Below are 19,484 nucleotides of genomic sequence, written 5' to 3' on the forward strand. Positions count from 1 at the left end.
TTTCCAGCAATGTTGTTATTATTTCAGAATTGCAGCATGCGCAGCATTTTGTTTTACTATTAGGAACAGTACAGGCTGAATGGCCTTCTTCTATGCTGTAAGTTTCTATCACTCGATGATAGTGTTGGTAAAGCTGATTTGTAGTGTGCATAGCTTTGGAACTCAATGCAGAAAGGATGGAATTAAGCTGGAACAAGGACACAGAAGAGTTACTAAGATGCTAACAGAGCCGGAGAATAAAACATGTTCAAAGATTTGGGGCTACCTATTAGAAAGAAGATTGAAGGGACAATAATAAGGTTCAGGGAGGGAGATCAGTTAGGGTTGTCAATATTGTCAAAGATTGAGAGGATGAGTTTAAGGTGAGAAGGCAGATTTAAATAGGAATCAACAAAATATTACTATGTTGGCACATTGAATGGCTATTGGAACGAGTTGGAGTGGAAAATCGCTTAAATCTCTTTCAGGTAAATGCTCTTGAGGAAAAACACATCATTGGGGCAGCAGAAAGGTGGAATTAGATGGACCTATGATTTCTTCCAACCTTGAGATTTCTATATTGATCTTCCTTTCCTTTTAGATGCTGACTGCCCTTCTGTGCATCTCTATTTTCTTTCTAACAGGAATCATTAAGTATATCATCTTTACTATTAGATTAGTAATGAACTGGAAACTGTATCCCTTTTATTTCTGTAAAGCCCTTTTATTTCAGTAAGGAGACAGATAACAATGAAAGCTTGAAAACATTGTGTTGCTGGTTAAATGAGGTGCAAACAGTGACCACTTCTAACAAGGGAACCAGCGCATCATTTCTATACTAATTCAACTACTGCAGCCAACAGCATGTGAACAAGTGTCCAAATTCTACCTCGTTACATTCACAACTCAGCTTCTTTACTTCAAGTTTTTTCAAAAGTCATTAAGTAATTAAAAAGTTAAAAAAAGGTTTGATCAATTTTAGAGTTTCTTTCTTCAGCTATGTCGTTGCTTACCTTTGTCTGGAATTATTAATTATGTATTAATATCTGTGCAGATCAACCAAAAATGTGCACATCTCTCTTTTAGTGGAGATATTTAATAATTCATAACATAATTTTCCGGACCTAGATTGCTGCGATGTAATGCTTGCTTTTCCTAATGCTAATGTATGTCAGATTAAATAATACATTTAAATTCAAGTGGAAACATCCTTCCAGCATCCACCCTGTCAATCCCCCTCACAATCTTATACGTTTCAATAAGATCACCTCTCATTCATCTGAACTCCAATGAGTATAAGCCCAACCTGTTCAACCTTTCCTCATAAGACAAACCCCTCATCCCAGGAATCAGCCTAGTGAACCTTCTATGAACTGTTTACAATTGAAGTATATCCCTCCTTACGTAAGGAGACCAAAACTGTCCACAGTGCTCTAGGTGTGGTCTCACAAATGCCCTGTACAGTTGTGGCAAGACTTTCCTTCTTTTATATTCCATCTCCCGTGCAATAAAGGTCAACATTCTATTTATCTTCCTAATTACTTGCTGTACCTATGTTCTGACTTTTCATGATTCATGTACAAGGACATCCAGATCCTTCTGTAATCTCCCTCCATTTAAACAACATTGTTTTTTTATTCTTCCTGCCAAAGTGGACAACCTCATATTTTCTCGTATTATATTCCATCTGCCAAATTTTTGCCCACTCATTTAATCTATTGACATCCCTTTGCAGACTCTTTGCATCCTCCTCACAACTTGCTTTCCTACCTATCTTCAATTTGTCAGCAAATTTGGCTACAATACAGTCAGTCCCTTCATCCAAGTCATTAATATAGACTGTAAATACTTGAGGCGCCAGCACTGATACCTCTGGTGCTTCACTAGTTGCAGTCTGCTATCCTGAAAACGACCCATTCATTTTGATTCTGTTTCCTGCTGGTTAGCCAGTCCTTTATCCTTGCTAACATATCACCCTTAACACCATAACCTTTTATCTTGTACAGTAACCTTTTATATGGCACCTTTATTGGCTAGGTTAAAAGGCAAACTGACATTTCTCTATCTCAATTTTCTTCATTGATTCAATGAAAAGAATGAGAAATTATTCCTCAAACTTAATGCCTCTGAAATATTAAAACATGCAAAAAATTGAAATTGCCTAAGAAAATACATTTGGAAAAGACAGGGAAACATGAAATTATTGTACGGATTTTGAGTTATGGAAAGAAAAATCAATCTCAGTCAACAAAAAGGGATACAGTCATTTCCATGATTAAAATAAGTTAACTTTGTGTCTGAATCAACAGTAAGTTTCTATGCACTTAAGCGTGCTACAAAATACAATAATTCAGAGAATTCTTAAACATGGTATACAGACTGGGTAATAGAATATTCACAGCAGACCTTGTTGGAATACCCTCCCATTACATATTTTGTTTATGGCTAACTTTATGTATATTTATCCTTTGTTAACCATGAGACCTAAAACTAGAATCCTGAAATTCAAAGAAAAATTACATTTTCTAAATAGGGTTAAGGAGCTTCTGTCCACTTTGAGCAAGCAAAGCTCCACTTCATGACTGGCAGCACAAACCTTTTTATTAATGACTGTAGCAATGAGTATATGAGGGTGTAAGTCTTTATGTCACTCTTGTACTTAAGACTTGAACTAACTAAAGAAAATAACTTTAAAAGTGTAAATGCAGACTCAAAATTGAAGATAAAGCAGAGCGGAGATCTTGTCACTGAGCAGGAGGTGGTGCGCAGTGGAAAGCACCAATTGCCTTTATTTCTTGCTTTCGATTCACTGCAGAATAAAACACAGAAAATAACATCAAACACAAAGAAGGTTATAGCTTCCCCACAATTTCACTAACCACAATTTACCATCAAGTAATTGAATGACTTAGAGATTCATCTCAACAAACTTCATTCCCAAATGAGGGGGTTAGTAACTTTGCAACAATGACTGACATTTTCCTTTCCTGCTATACTTTCCTTGCACTCACTGTACCAAAAACAGCTGTCATATGATCAAACTAATATCTCACAACGATTACTTTGCAGTCCACCTACATGCAGAAGACAGAGAAAAACAGGTAGAGAGAGATGTAATGTCTGGGGCTCTGGGGTTTGTTACAGTTTCAAAATGACCATAGCTTCCCTATATTCTTTGGACAATGTCCTGCCAAGAAAGCGTTTGAAAGACTCTACAGAGAAAGTGGCCCAAACTGAAGGCAAATGTTATACTGTGATCTTTGGTTTAGGTTCTGTATGCTTACAATAAAACACATGTAATCCTTAACAGCTATCACTGCAAATAAAATTCACTCCCTCCCCAGCTCTGACACAAACATTGGAAGCTTTGAAATGGCATCTACACAAATTATTCTTCTGATACCCAGGCATCTAACTAGCAGGAGCTACCTCTCAACCTTCAACTGCCCAGAAAGGGGGTGGAGCTTGAATTCTAACCGAATTGCTTTAACACCTACTGCTCAGTGTGACTAGACAGGACCACTAGGTGAATTTTCTGCTCACAGCTAAAGAGATAATCTACAGAGCCATGGAACTCCAGTCTCTGAACCATCATTAAGAGAGGTCCAAAATAATTTCATTACTCACTAAGCAGCTGAAGGTTGCCAAATCTGTTCTAGTAAAGGCTCAGTGGCAGACTCATTGACTAATTTATTTTCACCAAATTAAAAACCTGCTATTAACAAACATTAGGTGTGAGCTTTAGCACACAAAAACAGGCAGGTTGGGGTTAAAATTTTAAAAACCTAAACCCAACCCACCCATTTTTGGGGTTCAACTGAGGCAGAATAAGAGGCAGGCAGCAAATACACTCCAAGGAGGTGGCCTGGCAACTTAAATATTTTAATGTGGCTAGCAGCCTCTTATTCAGGCTGCTTTGGAGGTTTAACTCTGGCCGGCCAGGGAAACCTGGCAGCTGAACTGAAGGGAGGACAGATTTGGGGAAAAGATCAATGCCTTTCGCACACTACTTTGTGGGTCAGGAGGAGCAGGAACGCTTCCCCCCATACTTCCCATAAAAAGACTCACAGAAATAAAAGTAAAATACAGCGGATGCTGGAAATCTGAAATTAAAAACAGAAGGTGCTGGAAAAACTCAGCAGGTCTGGCAGCGTCTGTGGAGAGAGAAACAGAGTTTATGTTTTGAAGGGGGGAGATGGTGGTGTATTGTTAATGTCACTGGACTAGTAACCCAGAGGCCTAGACTAATGCTCTGGGAACACGGGTTCAAATCCCACCATGGCAGCTGGTAGAATTTAAATTCAATTAATAATTCTGGAATCGAAAGCTTCTCTCAGTAATGAGGATGATAAAACCATTGCAGATTATCATAAAAGCCCATCTGCTTCACTAATGTCCTTGAAGAAAGGAAATCTACTGTCCTTACCTGGTCTGGCCTACATGTGGTTGACTCTTAAATGCCCCCTGAAATGGCCTAGTAAACCACTCAATTCAAGGGGATTAGGGATGGGCAACAATTGTGACACCCACATCCCATGAAAGAATAAATTTCAAAATAGTCGAATATGACTCTTCTTCAGAACAGAAGTAGTTCATAGAAGAGTCATATTCGACTCAAGGCATTAATTTTGCTTCCCTCTTCGCAGATGCTGCCAGACCTACTGAGATTTTCCCAGCACATTCTGTTTTTAATAAAAGACTCACAGGGGTTGTGGATCAAACCTACCTGTTTGTAGCTTGGTCTGAAGTACTCCCTGCCTGACTGGAAGCCAGTTCTGTCAATCAGGCTGACTTCCAGGTAGGGAACCTCCAAAGTACAAAAGATGGACGCTGGGGAGTTAAAACTGCATGGTTTACAGGGAAACCGGGACTTCCCGGTTTGCTGCCAGAAACTCTGCGTGCCTCCACCCCCAACCCCAACACACCTGCCTATATAACTCATCCACTAATATTCAGGCCTTAATCTCATCAACAATGAAATATCCTCTTAAACTACAGACAAGGTGACTGTCACTGAGATTACAATCTGTGAATGTGCTCTTTAATGAAATAAAGACTTAAATTTATAGAATACCTTTCATGACCTCAGAATGTCCCAAATTGCTTTACAGGCAGTTGAATACTTTTTGAAATGCAGTCACTGTTGTAGGAAACACAACAGATAATTACACACAGCAAGCTCCCACAAACAGCACCAAGATAAAAGACCCAGATAATCTGTTTTAGTGATATGGGCTGAGGGGTAAATGTTGTCAAAGACACCTGCAAGAACTTCCTTGCTTTTGCTCGAAATATGCCCACCTAAGAGAGCAGATGGGACCTTCGTTTAACATCTCATTCAACAATCAAGGCAACATTTAACCGAGTGTAGCATCAAGGAGCCCTAGCAAAACTGGAGTTGTGGTTGTTGGAGGTCAATCATTGCAGTTCCAGGATATCTCTGCAGGAGTTCCTCAGGGTAGTGTCTGAGGCCCAACAATCTTCAACTGCTTCATCAAGACCTTCTTTCCATCATAGGTTCAGAGGTGGTAATGTTCACTGATGATTGTACAATGTTCAGCACCATTCGCGACTCCTCAGATGCTGAAGCAGTTCATGTCCAAATGCCACAAGGCCTGGACAATATCCAGGCTTGGGCTGACAAGTGGCGAGTAACATTCACGCCACACAAATGCCAGGCAATGACCATCTCCAACAAGAGGGAATCTAACCATCGCCCCTTGACATTCAATGGCACTACCATCACTGAATCCCCCATTACCAACATCCTGGAGGTCACCATTAATCAGAATCTACACTGTACTAGCCATATAAATATTGTGGCTACAAGAGCAGGTTCAAGAGGCTAGGAATCCTGTGGCGAGTAACTCACCTCCTGACTCCCCAAAGCCTGTCCACCATCTACAAGGCACAAGTCAGGAATGTGACGGAATACTCTCCATTTGCCTGGATGAGTGCAGCTCCAACAACACTCAAGAAGCTGGACACCATCCAGAACAAAGCAGCCCGCTTGATTGGCACCCCATCCACAAACATTCACTCCCTCCACCACCGATGCACAGTGGCAGCAGTGTGTACCATCTACAAAATGCACTGCAGGAACTCACCATGCCTCCTTAGACAGCACCTTCCAAACCCATGACCACTTCCATCCAGAAGGGCAAGGGTAGCAGACAAGTGGGAACACCACCACCTGGAAGTTCCTCTCCAAGCCACTCACCATCCTGACTTGGAAATATATCACCGCTCCTTTACCGTGGCTGGGTCAAAATACTGGAACTCCCTCTCTAACAGCACTGTGGGTGTATCTACACCGCATGGACTGCAGAGGTTCAAGAAGGCAGCTCACCACCATCTCCTCAAGGGCAATTAGGAATGGGCAATAAATGTTGACCTAGCCAACAACACCTACATCTCATGAATGAATTTTTAAAAATCCAGTACACCCTCAGTGTTGCACCTGAGTGTTAGCCTAAATTATGGGCTCAACTCTCTGGAGTAAAACATGTACCCACAACATTCTGACTCAGGTGAAAGACCCACCAACTGGGCCACAGCTAACCTTCAATAACAACTTAGATTGTTGTTTTTCACAGTGCTTCATTTTTTATTTGTTATGTGTCTGGGTGCAAAGGAAGTGTGCATTGTTTCATTGTGTGGTTGGGGTCTAGACAGGAGGTTTAGGGCATTGTCTATTCTCCCAAAGTATGCTGCTCAAGTCGTTTCTCAAAACCATTACTCCTTATTTACAGCAAATAGTTACACATTTGGACCTCTACACACGGCTGGAGCTTCTCCTCCTCCCAGATCTCTCTTGCTTCCCAGTCATGTGTTCTCACATCATTATTACATCAGCATCATGTATGCTTCTGATGCTTTACTCTACGTGTGTCGTGAAAGTCTGGGTGCACTGGGTGTGTGTGTGTGTGTGGCGGTAGTCTGATGCAATGGGAGTGTGTGTGTGTGGTGAAAGTCTGGGTGCAATGGGAGTGTGTGAGTGTGATAGTCTGGGTGCAATGGGTGTGTGCATGTGGTGTGGCAGTAGTCTGGGAGCAATGGGAGTGTGTGTGCATGGCAATAGTCTGGGTGCAATGGGAGTGTGTGTGTGGCGATAGTCTGGGTGCAATGGGAGTGTGTGTGTGTGTGTGGCGATAGTCTGGGTGCAATGGGAGTGTGTGTGTGGCGATAGTCTGGGTGCACTGGGTGTGTGTGTGTGGCGGTAGTCTGATGCAATGGGAGTGTGTGAGTGGTGATAGTCTGGGTGCAATGGGAGTGTGTGAGTGGTGATAGTCTGGGTGCAATGGGTGTGTGCATGTGGTGTGGCAGTAGTCTGGGTGCAGTGGGAGTGTACGTGTGCTGAGAGTCTGGGTGCAATGGGAGTGTGTGTGTGGCGATAGTCTGGGTGCAACGGGAGTGTGTGTATGGCAATAGTCTGGGTGCACTGGGTGTGTGTGTGTGGCGGTAGTCTGATGCAATGGGAGTGTGTGTGTGGTGAAAGTCTGGGTGCAATGGGAGTGTGTGAGTGGTGATAGTATGGGTGCAGTGGGTGTGTGCATGTGGTGTGGCAGTAGTCTGGGTGCAACGGGAGTGTGTGTGTGTGGCGATAGTCTGGGTGCAATGGGAGTGTGTGTGTGGCGATAGTCTGGGTGCACTGGGTGTGTGTGTGTGTGTGTGGCGGTAGTCTGATGCAATGGGAGTGTGTTTGTGTGGTGAAAGTCTGGGTGCAATGGGTGTGTGCTATGTGTGTGGTGGTAATCTGGGTGCAATGGGAGTGTGCGAGTGGTGATAGTCTGGGTGCAATGGGTGTGTGTGTGTGGCGAGAGTCTGGGTGCAATTGGTGGGTGGGGGTGTGTGTATGTGGCGATAGTCTGGGCGCAATGGGTGGGTGGGGGTGTGTCAGTGGCGATAGTCTGGGTGCAATGGGAGTGTGCATATGGTGAGAATCTGGGTGCATGGGAGTGTGCATGTGGTGAGAGTCTGGGTGCGATGGGAGACAGAGAGAGTGTGTGTGTGTGTGCATGGAGTCTGGATGCAATGGAAGTGTGGAGGATAGGAAAACAAAGAATTGCTAATAATTTAGCATTATTTAAGCAAAGACAATATGATGTCACCGGGGCATGTGCAGTACCCTCAGCCTGATACAGATCTCCTTTAAAGATTCAGCAATCAATGCTCCTATAAGAATGATCTAACAGGGAAGGGGAGAGGTGGTAAACTTTGGATTGGTGTTATAAATAAACTTCAACCACTTAATGATGTCTCTTGTGTATAATAGAAAAATGTCCTATTCTCTAGTACCGCCCTTACTCTGACAAGCCGACACGCAGCAAGCAAAGCAAGTCAAGGCAGTAACACATTACAAAGCGTGCAGTGGTAGAACATAGACTCAACATGTTAATTTCTTAACATCAGGTGAGACAAGTTGGAACAAAAATTTTTTGTGCCGCACCAGTGATGTCTGAAGAGCAATAAAGTGGGTGTCTATTAGCAAAGCATCACGTTACCAGCCTCACTGGGAAATCTAACCAATGTGAGGGACAGAAATAATGAATGAAAAGAGACTCTGCAGTTATGGCTTATCAGTAGCACACTGATAATGCAGGATATATGTACTGATAATCAAGACATAGACGGCCAATTCCAGTATTCCAAAAAGTGTTCATCATAAGATAATGGGAAAATCTGCATAATAAATGTTTATTCTTCCTACATTGTTACACTTTAAAAGTATTTGGCTCTGAAATGCTTTAGGACATTCTGAAGTTGTGAAAGGTGCTAAGTGAATGCAAGTTCCTTCTCCTTGTTGCCTGTTAGCAAATGGATTTGAAAGCAACAGTTGTTAGATCACCATGAGCAGGGAGGCAGCTGTTTAAATGGCATTGGAACTTCTTGCATGCTATTGCTAATTGAAAGTAGAATGTCAGTAAAGCTCATAAGCATCTCCCCCTCCCCCACCACCCCTAACTGCGTGAAGACCATTATATGAGAATTTATAAGGGGTACATTACTGCCTGAGTGTTTAAATACTGTCTTCTAAGCACACCAAAAGGATGCATTCCTAACATCAGCAAAGTAGGTTGCATGTGGTTGCCGCATTGTGTTGGCTTAATGTAATGTGCAACATCAGGTTTTATGTACAAGTATTAAAATGCCTCTACCCATCATTGACTATACAATAGGTTGTACTGGAATAATGGACTTCAGATTAACTAATGCAAGAGGTACATCTATTCTATGCCTGTGGGGATATGAGGTAACAGTATTGAGAGAGACAAACTAATGTGTATGTAAAAGATGTATGATACAGAGTGTTGTAACCTCAATTTCTGGAGGCTGTGTTGTGGCAAAGAGGATTTTGAATTTCAGAATCAAACAGCTCAACAATATTTTAAAACATATTCAGGCCAAGCTCAGGAATGACCGAATGCCACACTTATAATTAAATGGAACCATTAGAAGTGAAAGTAACAAAAAGTATAATTTGAAATCTCATTTGATGACAGTGTCATTGGCTACAATTATTTGGCTTTGTAATGACAATACTTAAATTGGCTGTTTGATTTACAGGAGTTTCCTGGGGAGCTGGATTTTTATTGAAGTACTTCTGGTGCAGAGTAGATTTGGAAAGCTAATAAATAATAGAAAACAGGACAGTTTGCATGAAAATCTATCCTGACTCCACAAATGAAGAATATTAAATCAAATAGGACAAGACTAAACAAAAATCTACAAATGCCACTGCAAATAGTAAAATCTACTGGAGGATTATAGGCTTCAATGTGCTAATGATTATTCAACAGATTGAGTGCTTAAATATGGGATTGAAAATGTGTGTTGTATATTCTAAAGGATAAATCACATCATCCAGTAGATTTTGCTTTGACCTATATCTCAAGGTATTTTTAAATTAAAAGAAGTCATGATTCACACAATGTATTTTATGGTAGTTACAGGAATGATGTTTTGGATTCAGTCTCACTCATCCTTAAGTTGTAATAAGGCAGAGATACTCAACACTGCAGTATTGAGAAGGTGAGATGAGATAGCAAGATGGGGATTTAGAGAGTGTGTTCCGAATATTAGGGCCAACACATCTGATTAAGACTGAAGTATAAAACCAATTTGAATTCAACCAAAAGTTAACTAAAGCTGGATATTTTCAGACACTGAAAATTCACATTATTGGTATAAGCAGGTTGGAGTTGCTTACCGGATTATAACTAGAAGTAAGAAGGCCCATTAGTCTGAGCTGTTGATCAGAAGATCTTCATCAGGCAGGTGCGAACCAGTCAATGTGAATGTCCTGCCATTTCTGTGGGGAGAGAACAATCAAGCAGCTACTCCTAGTTAGTGTGGATACAAACGTTATCCTCAACGTGAAACAAATCTAGTCTGAGTTTGTCAGCTTGGACACCAGTGCAATGAGGGCTAAACTAAAAACGTTACATGCAAGACTCAAGCTTTTCAGAATGAGTGCTGTTATACCTATAAAAGGAAAATAATGGTCATAGAAACAAATGAAGGGTTTCAAAAAAAAAATTTACTTGATATAGCAGAAATAACACTTGAGCATGTTTCCTCTGTGTAACATCAGAAAGTAAATGTTTTCTTCAAGGGCTTATGCATAAATAAAGACAATGCAGGCCAGTGCTGTGTTTGTATAAAAGATATTTACTTCAATTATCACACCTAGGGTGCTAGTGAATAATACATCATGTGAGTTTCATACAGTGATATTGCTTCTCCATATCATATAGGGACTGTTTACAGTGCTGAGAACAGAGTATGCTATATGGCTAATCACCAGAGACAGAAAGAAAGCTAGTTCTGCCAATGGAGGGAGTAGGTTCCACTACTGCCAGCCATACAGAAAAGTTTCAACCAGTTTCTAACAAATACCAAGAAAAAACAGTTACGAAACGTGGATCACAGTGAAAAGAATGGGTGGCATAAAGCTGTGTGCACAAAAATGACAACTTTTTTTGGTCAACTGGGTTTATTATTTGTGACTACCTGTGAACAGCAAATTCTAAAAAAGTCTAAGACATTTAGTGCGTGATAGCAAAAAAAAAAATGAAATACTGCTAAACTGCAAGGCACCACAACACACTTGTTGGTGGGGGGGGGGGGGGTGCGGGAGGGGGAGGAGGAGGTAAGCTTTTTCAAATAGTCCAGGTCAGTGTGCCACATGTGTGCGCTGCAGTAGTACATGGAGCAGTTCAGACACTGTCTATCAATGGCAAGTCATTATTGCAGATGATTCATGTACAGTTCCATGAATTCCCACCACCCTCCCCCAATAAAAAGAAAATGCTTTGCAAATAAAACCTTATTTTCTTTCTACTCAGTATTCAACAACTTGACTTGTAGGAGGCTCTAGGAGGCTGGAACAAAAGTTACCACCACTGTCTCACTTAAACTTAGAAACTATTAATCAGATGTACGTGATAAAAGTTACAACCACACAAAGTAGTGACAAACTGGCCAAGCTCAACGAACGGAAATTAAGTTAATCTGCCATTCAATGCCATACGACCTTACAATATGCACATTACAAAAGATAAAACTACAAATGTTGGAAATCTAAAACAAAATGCCAGAAACACTCAGTGGGTCAGTCAGCATCTGAGGAGAGAAATAACAAGTTAAGGTTTCAGGTGTTAATCTATCATTCAAAGCTGAATAAATGGTCATATTTGAAATGTTAACTTGCTTGTTCTCTCTAAAAGGGCATGAATCATGGCCTTACAATTCATGCTAGAGAGGTCAACAATAGATGCTATCCTGTTGCAACCAAAATAAACTGTTGGTAGCCAGCACTGCAGTTCATGATGTCAATACAACTCTGAGGGGACAGCAGCCTGCAAAATGGCCAGGGTGGCTCACATATGAGAATGAGATTGGGTCAAGGGCATCACTTTATGTAACATCACATTTGGGTTGTCTTCTTTGGGCACATTGTAAGAATGGGCAAAATGGGCCCTGAAAGAGTGGTACATTCTCTCAGCTTATCACCCTATAGGAAGGCAACATTCAGGACTTTGAACTATCCATGACAGCCTTCTTCCAAAATGTATTAAAACCTTTTAGCAATATCTATTTTCATGGTGATTTCCACTTGTTATGAGGACAATGATGAACATTGGTCCCAGATCAATCTAAAGGAAGCCCTGAAATATAGGCACCTTGCTATATATGAAAGTAGGATTCTGGTGACATTTTCAGAGCATTTAAGTATTGTTTGGATTGAAGCAATGACACACTGCCACCCTGCAGTTCATTAGATACATTATTCGTTTTTATCACTTTTCATTTCTTCTCCATGTCCTGAGGCTAAACCAAATTCCCTTCCAACTTAGATGATATGAGAGTAGCTCACCGGTCAATATTTGGGCTGTACTTCAACAGTGCTAAGCTTGGCCTATAATTCAGAGTTGACTTTCCCACTAGAGAAAGTGCAGGTTTGAGACTCTACTGTCCGTATAAAACCCATTCCATTCATTTTGAGGAATTTTTCCTGTTCTCAGCTAGGCTGTCACCTAAGCATGTGCCACCTAACATGGCAAAACTACCCAACTTCTGAAACATGACTTTATTAATCCAACTTCACAGGAAGTGCAGCTGCCACCAGATGGTTCAATGTGAAGAAATTCAAGTCCAGTTCAAATGCTTAGAGACTGAATAAGTCAAGTGTTGTCTTTATCACATGGGATTTCTGGATTTTCTGGTGTTTTAGGAATCGAATTATCTGATAGCATTTTTACGCCAGTATTGTACATTACACATCTTATCTGTGGCCAGCCTTTGTCTTTGCTTGCCCAGCTGAAAAAGAATGTGCATGAAAGTGAAAAATACTCAAGAGAAACAAGAAAAAGAATACTGGAAAAGTAAACCAGGCTTCAAATTCTTATGTCTTTAGGGGTTCCAAAGCCGACTCAAACTTTCACACCATTGGTGAAAATTGGTATAAAACCACACAGTACACAAAGTTATCGTTGGCTACGGTAGATAGCCCTGTCTAATAGTATCATTTTCATTTTTTCTTTCATAACCTTGCAGTACTTTATATTTAGAAAAACACAACCCAGTAAACTTTAGCTGAAGCTTGAACACACAGTTACCAACATATTTTAAAAATGAAAACTTGGGGCTACAAAAGAAAGTAACTCATCTGCAAAGCAAGGGAACGGAGACCCACTGGGACCTGTAGCATACCCTGCCCAATGTTATCAGTACTCTCCTGCAATTGAAGATCCAGAGTAACTGCCTCCCAAGGAAGCAGTACGAAAGACAGCTTTTATGGCATAAAACAGCTCTTTTTATGCAAAGGGGATGAGGTGAAAGTTGGTTAAAGCCAAAACACTACAAATGACCTAAAGGGGCTAGTTTTAAACTCTTTTAGCATCTTTTAGATGCTATCCATGGACTGTAAAATCTTTGCTACTGACATTATATGCTGCAGTTATTAATCTCACTAAACAGACATTAGAGATGTTGTGCTAGGTGTAAATATAAATGTGAATGTATTAAAATTATATAACTCTCTTCCAATCAGACTGGGTTTTAAGGATTGTTAAATGCAAAACAACAGATAAAAATAGAGCAGGCCTTGATGGTGGAGTCCATGACAAGTAGGGAGCTTTATGTGCCAGATATCAGAAATTACTGACCTCCCCACTATTTATCAATCATTTTTAAACCAACTGTGTTGTTATTGGTTGTCTAAATGTATTACTAATTAACAACTGGTTCTCATCATGATCAAATCAATACAAGGACAGGCCTTAACTCTATTAACTACTCTCAATTTTTCAATAAATTAGTCTTTGTTGCAACAGATTAAGCTATGCTCGAGCCATAACAGGAGTCTATCATGAGCGTTGGAGGAAGAAGGATATAAAAATCTGATATATCCAAATGGATACAGCATACTGGAAGTGAATTATAAACTTCTGTCAGGATATGCCAGGTAATCTAGTGTAGTGGTTGTTATTGGACGAATAATCTAGAGGTTTGGAATAATAATCCAGATGAATGAGTTCAAATCCCGCCAGGGGTATTGGAGAATTTGAGTTCAGTTTAATAAAGCTGGAAGTAAAAAAAAAACTCTGCTATCAGTGTCCATGAACCTGCTGGATAGTTTTAAAATCCAACTGCCTCACTCCTGACCTTTTACCTGTCCTATATGTGGCTCCAGTCTCCTGCCATGATTTCACTCTCAACCGTATTCTGAAACGATTTAGTTAAGCCACTCAGTTGTATCAAACTGCTACTTCAGTTCAAGAAGAGCCACTTTCACCTTTCTAGGGCAAGCAGAAATCAACAATAAATAGCAGTCTATCTAATGATCCCGATACTTAATTAAAAAGAAGCTGCATTTGAAATCTGTGCACTTGACATTCGTAGTCAGCAATCAGCAAATCATGTCCATAGCTCAGCGAGATTTTTATGAACAACAATTATTCCAGACATCTGTTGATCGAACATCAAAAACCGACCCTTTCTGACGTAACATACAACAACCAAAACCTTACTTTTATATAGTGCCTTTATAACATTTCAAATAGACAAAGAATACGGCTGTAGGAAATTTGTAGATGAACAAACGTATGGGCGCACACACACACCCCCATAGGTTTTGATGGTGCATATAATTTGGGGAATGCGGCAGTGTTGGAGAGAGAAAGCTCTGCTGCTGATGGGGAAAGTGGGGTGATGTACAATGAGAGTTACAGGTACAAAGAACTTGCAACTCAACATGAGGATAGAGGCAGTCATGGGAGTAAGTGACTGTGGCGGCATTAGGATTCTGATATTGGCAGTTGAGGCAAAAGAGCAGATATACAAGGGGCCAAACTGAGGAATCCATGAGGAACAGGAAGACTTTCTCTTTCAGGTGTTGAATGATTTCCTATGTATTTCCAGCAATTTCAGTCCTTCAAGCACATTTTGCTTGTTATATTTCTCTTATGTCTGTTATTTATATTAATTTTAACAAAACAATCATTGATCCTAGCCTAAAATTCATGTGCTGTACATTTACATGTGGGGAAAGGCGCTGGAAAGTTGTATCTGTGACACACAATTGCAAAAAAAACATTCTTAAAGTGATGAATTAGTCGGTTGAATTGTATTGATATGAGTTTTATTGATGCATTCATGCAAAAAGAAAAATTATTCAGGTTATTAAGACCATTGGAAATGGAAGGAATTAAGCAATTCCTACAAATAAAACCTCAAAGGTGAAACATATTAATACTCAGATAATTTGGGTTATTGTTAGCTATTTCAAAAAGCCATGACATTGCCCATTGATAAAGCAACTGTGGTCTCACTTGCCTCAAACTAACATATAGGTCCTGGCCCTCAATTAGCTCAAGGTCAATATTACAGCGTGGCTGCTTATACTTGTGAGAAGCTTCCTCTCTTTGAAGCTAACTTTTTGTTTAAAGAAAGCTAGGCTTATCTTCAGGCAGTTTTTGATAGAAATGTTACCAATACGAAAAGTTGTACTAGCCATTTTTGCTTCTCTGCTGCTTTAGGTAAAGATGGTAGAGCAATGAGGGAATGAATCATTAAATGTGGCAATGAGGGAATAAAATGTAGAATGGGGCAATGAGGAAATAAAACCAAAAAATCAAACAAAAAATGCCAGAGAGCAGGTTACAGGTTTGTGTCTCAGTTCTGCATTGAAACATGCATCATCCTCATTAGGCTGCTAGATGAAAGCCTTGACAAGGGCAGAGTATTCCACACCAGGGAGAAGAATTACAGGAACTTGGTCATCTTGTAGTTATCTCAATCAACCTCACCCCACCTGCCTTTGAAGTGAATTAAAAACAGCAGTTGTGAATATGGTCAAAGCCCTGACTATTCTGCCCTGGCTATACAGAATAAACAATCCAAAGAAACTTTAGGATCTATAATTTCACACTGAGGATAGAAGAACTAGCATACTACTGATAATGAAGGTTATCTTAACAGGATATCCCTCAGAGTAATGACATTGGTGATTCAATTTTCAAACTCAAATGTTGATTTAATAGAAAAGAACAAATTCTCCAAACATGGTATAGGGTAAAGCTTAAAAGCAACCAAATACTAAAGTACCTTATATGATTCCTTACTTAAAAGAGTAATTTTGCCCACTATCCCGCTCATTATATTCTACTTCATACCATTTAACTAGTGGTAGTCAATCCCATTTCTCTGTATCCCATGCATTAAATTATGAAACCAATAATAGGGAGACTTATCGAAAAGCAGAAAAGTGCGGATGCTGGAAATCTAAAACAGAAACACAAGCGCTGGAAATACTCAGCAGGTCAGGCAGCATCTGTAGACAGAAACAGGGTCAGAATTAAAGTTTCAGGTTGATGACCTTTCATCTTTCTGATGGTCATCGACCTGAAACGTTAACTCTGGTTCTCTCTTATGAAGCTGCCTGACCTGCTGGGTACTTCTGTGTTTATTAGGGAGACTTACTCTATTAGTGGATAATAGGCACACGCTAACTACATCACTGATGCTGTTCTCTGGATACATTATGCCAAACGCTAAGCTTGTGCCATTTTTATAACAATCAGTGGAAAACATCTTACTTGAGGATGCATTCCAACAGTGCTCAAAACAATGGGCTTTTTATAATGAATGCATTAGAAGCAATAATGGCAAAGTTTGTTCTCAGAAATTCTACCAATCTTTTTAAAGGTTACTAAATAAATCAGATGGCTGAAGAACAAGTTCACAAATTTGAGACTAAACTTAAAGAAAACAATTAGATCCTACTATATGTTTAAGAAACAGTTCAAGGAGTAAATGAAAAGAGACTCAATGCAAGGTAGAAACTGCAGAGGTTCAACACAAGTGATTCCTATATTCTTTCCTAAGCAGACCCTCCCGAAGAAAATGGCTGGTTTCAGATCTCAAGATACAAACGTGCTACATGAAAATGATGTAGTGTATGCCATGTGCTATTTCAATAGAAAAGTATTGGCAATAAAAGGCAGCCAATTCCCAGAACTTATGGTCGAAAGTTTATTTACATATGGAGTTTCAGCACAGGTATAAAACCAATCTGAGATTGAGCTGCTGTGCTTGTCAATTTCAATAAGTCATGGAGAATTGAGTGCATTTTTGCTGTTGGACAGCAAACAATTCCAAAGCATCTTTTAAAGAGTCCAGAGTAGAAATTTTTACAAAAATTGCAATTAAAAATCCACGGAATGTCAGTATTGCTTTTTATAATAGTGCTTTTGAGAGAAAATGCTCACCATCAAAATATGTTGGTGAGGCCACCATCAAGAAGGACTTTATAGAAAAATACTTCTAAGGCTCTGAACAGAATTTATTTGCCTTCCACTATTTCTAATTTTACAAATTTTGTGCTTATGTGTCTGTATCACAACAGATTTTAAAAATATATTCTTAATAAAATATGCTCTAAGTGCTTTGGGGAATGTATTCTACGTTTTTTTTTGGCTGTTTCACGTATTTCTGTCAGCCAGTTCAGTGGCAGCGATCATGGGTAGCTGTGGGTATGACAGAGTCTTACTCTTTCATTCTTAGCGTACTATCCTATTCAAGGCACACAAGAGTTCTGCTCTTTTGTTTCCTGCTACTTGCACTAGCTTGAAATTTTAGCATTAAATGCCAACATGCACAAATTGAGCTGGGGTTCACAGGAATATTTGCTATAATCATTGTCTTTTAAGGTGGCTTGGTAGTGCAGACATTAATCTCAGAAGATCTGGGTGCAATCCCACCCAAAGTAAAGATTATGGCAGGATGAACGAGGGAGAGCTACAAAGATCATATTTCCTGATAGCTGTCATGGGTCAAAAATGGAATGTGTGTTTATAGTCTCAACCTAGTATCTAGGGGACAGAACTCTACAGCACAAAACCTTTGATGGCAGCCTTCATGAATAATATGCTTAGGTTTCAGGAAGTAAATGGAAATGGTGCATACAAAGTGCCCCAGCATAGGATTTAAAACTTCATACAGAATCTAGCTTTTCTGTAGAACTGAAACTTACCCAAACTACAAATATTTTACAACACTGCAGAAGCACAAATATAACAGGCAGCAATTAATGGTGATGGAAAGTGTCACCAAGTCCAAACAGCCTGTTGGGACTTTTTATAACAGGGGGCAGTATCTCAGTGTGTGGTTCCTCTATTCTTACTGCTAAAACGATCTATGGTTGCCAATGTGTTTGGACATTTTCCAACTACATTATTTCACTCTGGAGAACTGAAAGACTTTGTGCCAAATTGCAAGCAAAATCAACAATTTTAAGTATTTTTCAAGTTTGTAAAAATAGAGGGGTCCACAGTTATTATTTGTTTCCTCAGAAGGAAAGTTACATAAAACACAGAATCCATAAATACACAGTATAAAATCACAGGTTACAAATTTTTTACTCTGACCAAGTATCTGGTGAGATTAAAAGGGTGCACATCTTGAAATGAAATGCAGTTTACCACGCCCTCCAAACAATCTAAATTAAAAAAGTAAAACTTAATAGAGATATGTGTATATATATATATATATATATATTATATATATATAAAATGCCTGGAAACCATACCCTAAAATGCAAATTAAAATGCAGCATCTGAGTATATATAACAGATTAATATTCACTTAGTCACTTAATAAAACTAAATACATCTCCTGAAATGCAATAATAAGTTTTCAGTTGAAGCAGCCTATGTAAAAGTAATTGTGAATGGGAGGCACGGATTCAATTACAGGGAGGAAGAATGGGACAATCAATGGACTTTTATAGTTCTCAAAAGAAAAAGTCTGGATTTACCAGTCTGTCAGACATAAATTTCAAATGAATAAATTAACAACACGGAACTAAAGTAAATGCTTGTATTGTTCTCAGGATGTCAGCTTCAAGAATTATTTACAAAAAAAAAAATCACTTTTAAGACTTTTCTACTGAGGACACTTCATTCCAATAGCATCAGAATTAAACTCAACACAGCTCTGGTTATTAAGTGCTAGGTCTTGCATATCAATAAAAAGTATTTGCTTTAGGGTCTGCACATTTTTCAAGGTGGTGGTATGCATTTTGTAGTATTAACCTCAGTCTTATATACAAATTATTATGGAGCACTGTTTGTCATTATGAATTACCACGCGATACTAAAACTTAACAGGGCCAGAAGCTACAAATAATTATGGACTATATAGGGGACAAAATGGAAGATTAAAATGAATAAAACTGTATATCTGCCTGCTAAAAATACTGTTATTGATACAGCGCTCCTTTCATCGTTCTTTGTAGGCTATACAGCAAAATTTGTGAAAAAAATACGTGGCCCCATTTATCTCAGCAAGGTGTCAGCTTTTGATATTATTCAGAGTATTTCTAATAATCACTAATTCCTTTACAGTGGCTTTGGGATAGTTGTACAGCTATTTTCAAACTCTTAGCATGGGCCCTGCAGAACTACACGCTACTGTAAACGGTCCTGGGATAAAGTTATCAC

The 19,484-nt window shown here is 39.5% G+C and overlaps 1 protein-coding gene across 1 annotated transcript in view; it reads right to left on the reverse strand.

Moving 5' to 3' along the window:
• LOC144684663 (protein CASP-like) overlaps positions 1-19,484 on the reverse strand; it is a 651,698-nt gene that overhangs the window by 81,258 nt on the left and 550,956 nt on the right. The window lies entirely within an intron of this gene.

This window comes from Cetorhinus maximus, chromosome 9, assembly GCF_964194155.1.
Source record: "Cetorhinus maximus chromosome 9, sCetMax3.hap1.1, whole genome shotgun sequence".
NCBI classification, from domain to species: domain Eukaryota; kingdom Metazoa; phylum Chordata; class Chondrichthyes; order Lamniformes; family Cetorhinidae; genus Cetorhinus; species Cetorhinus maximus.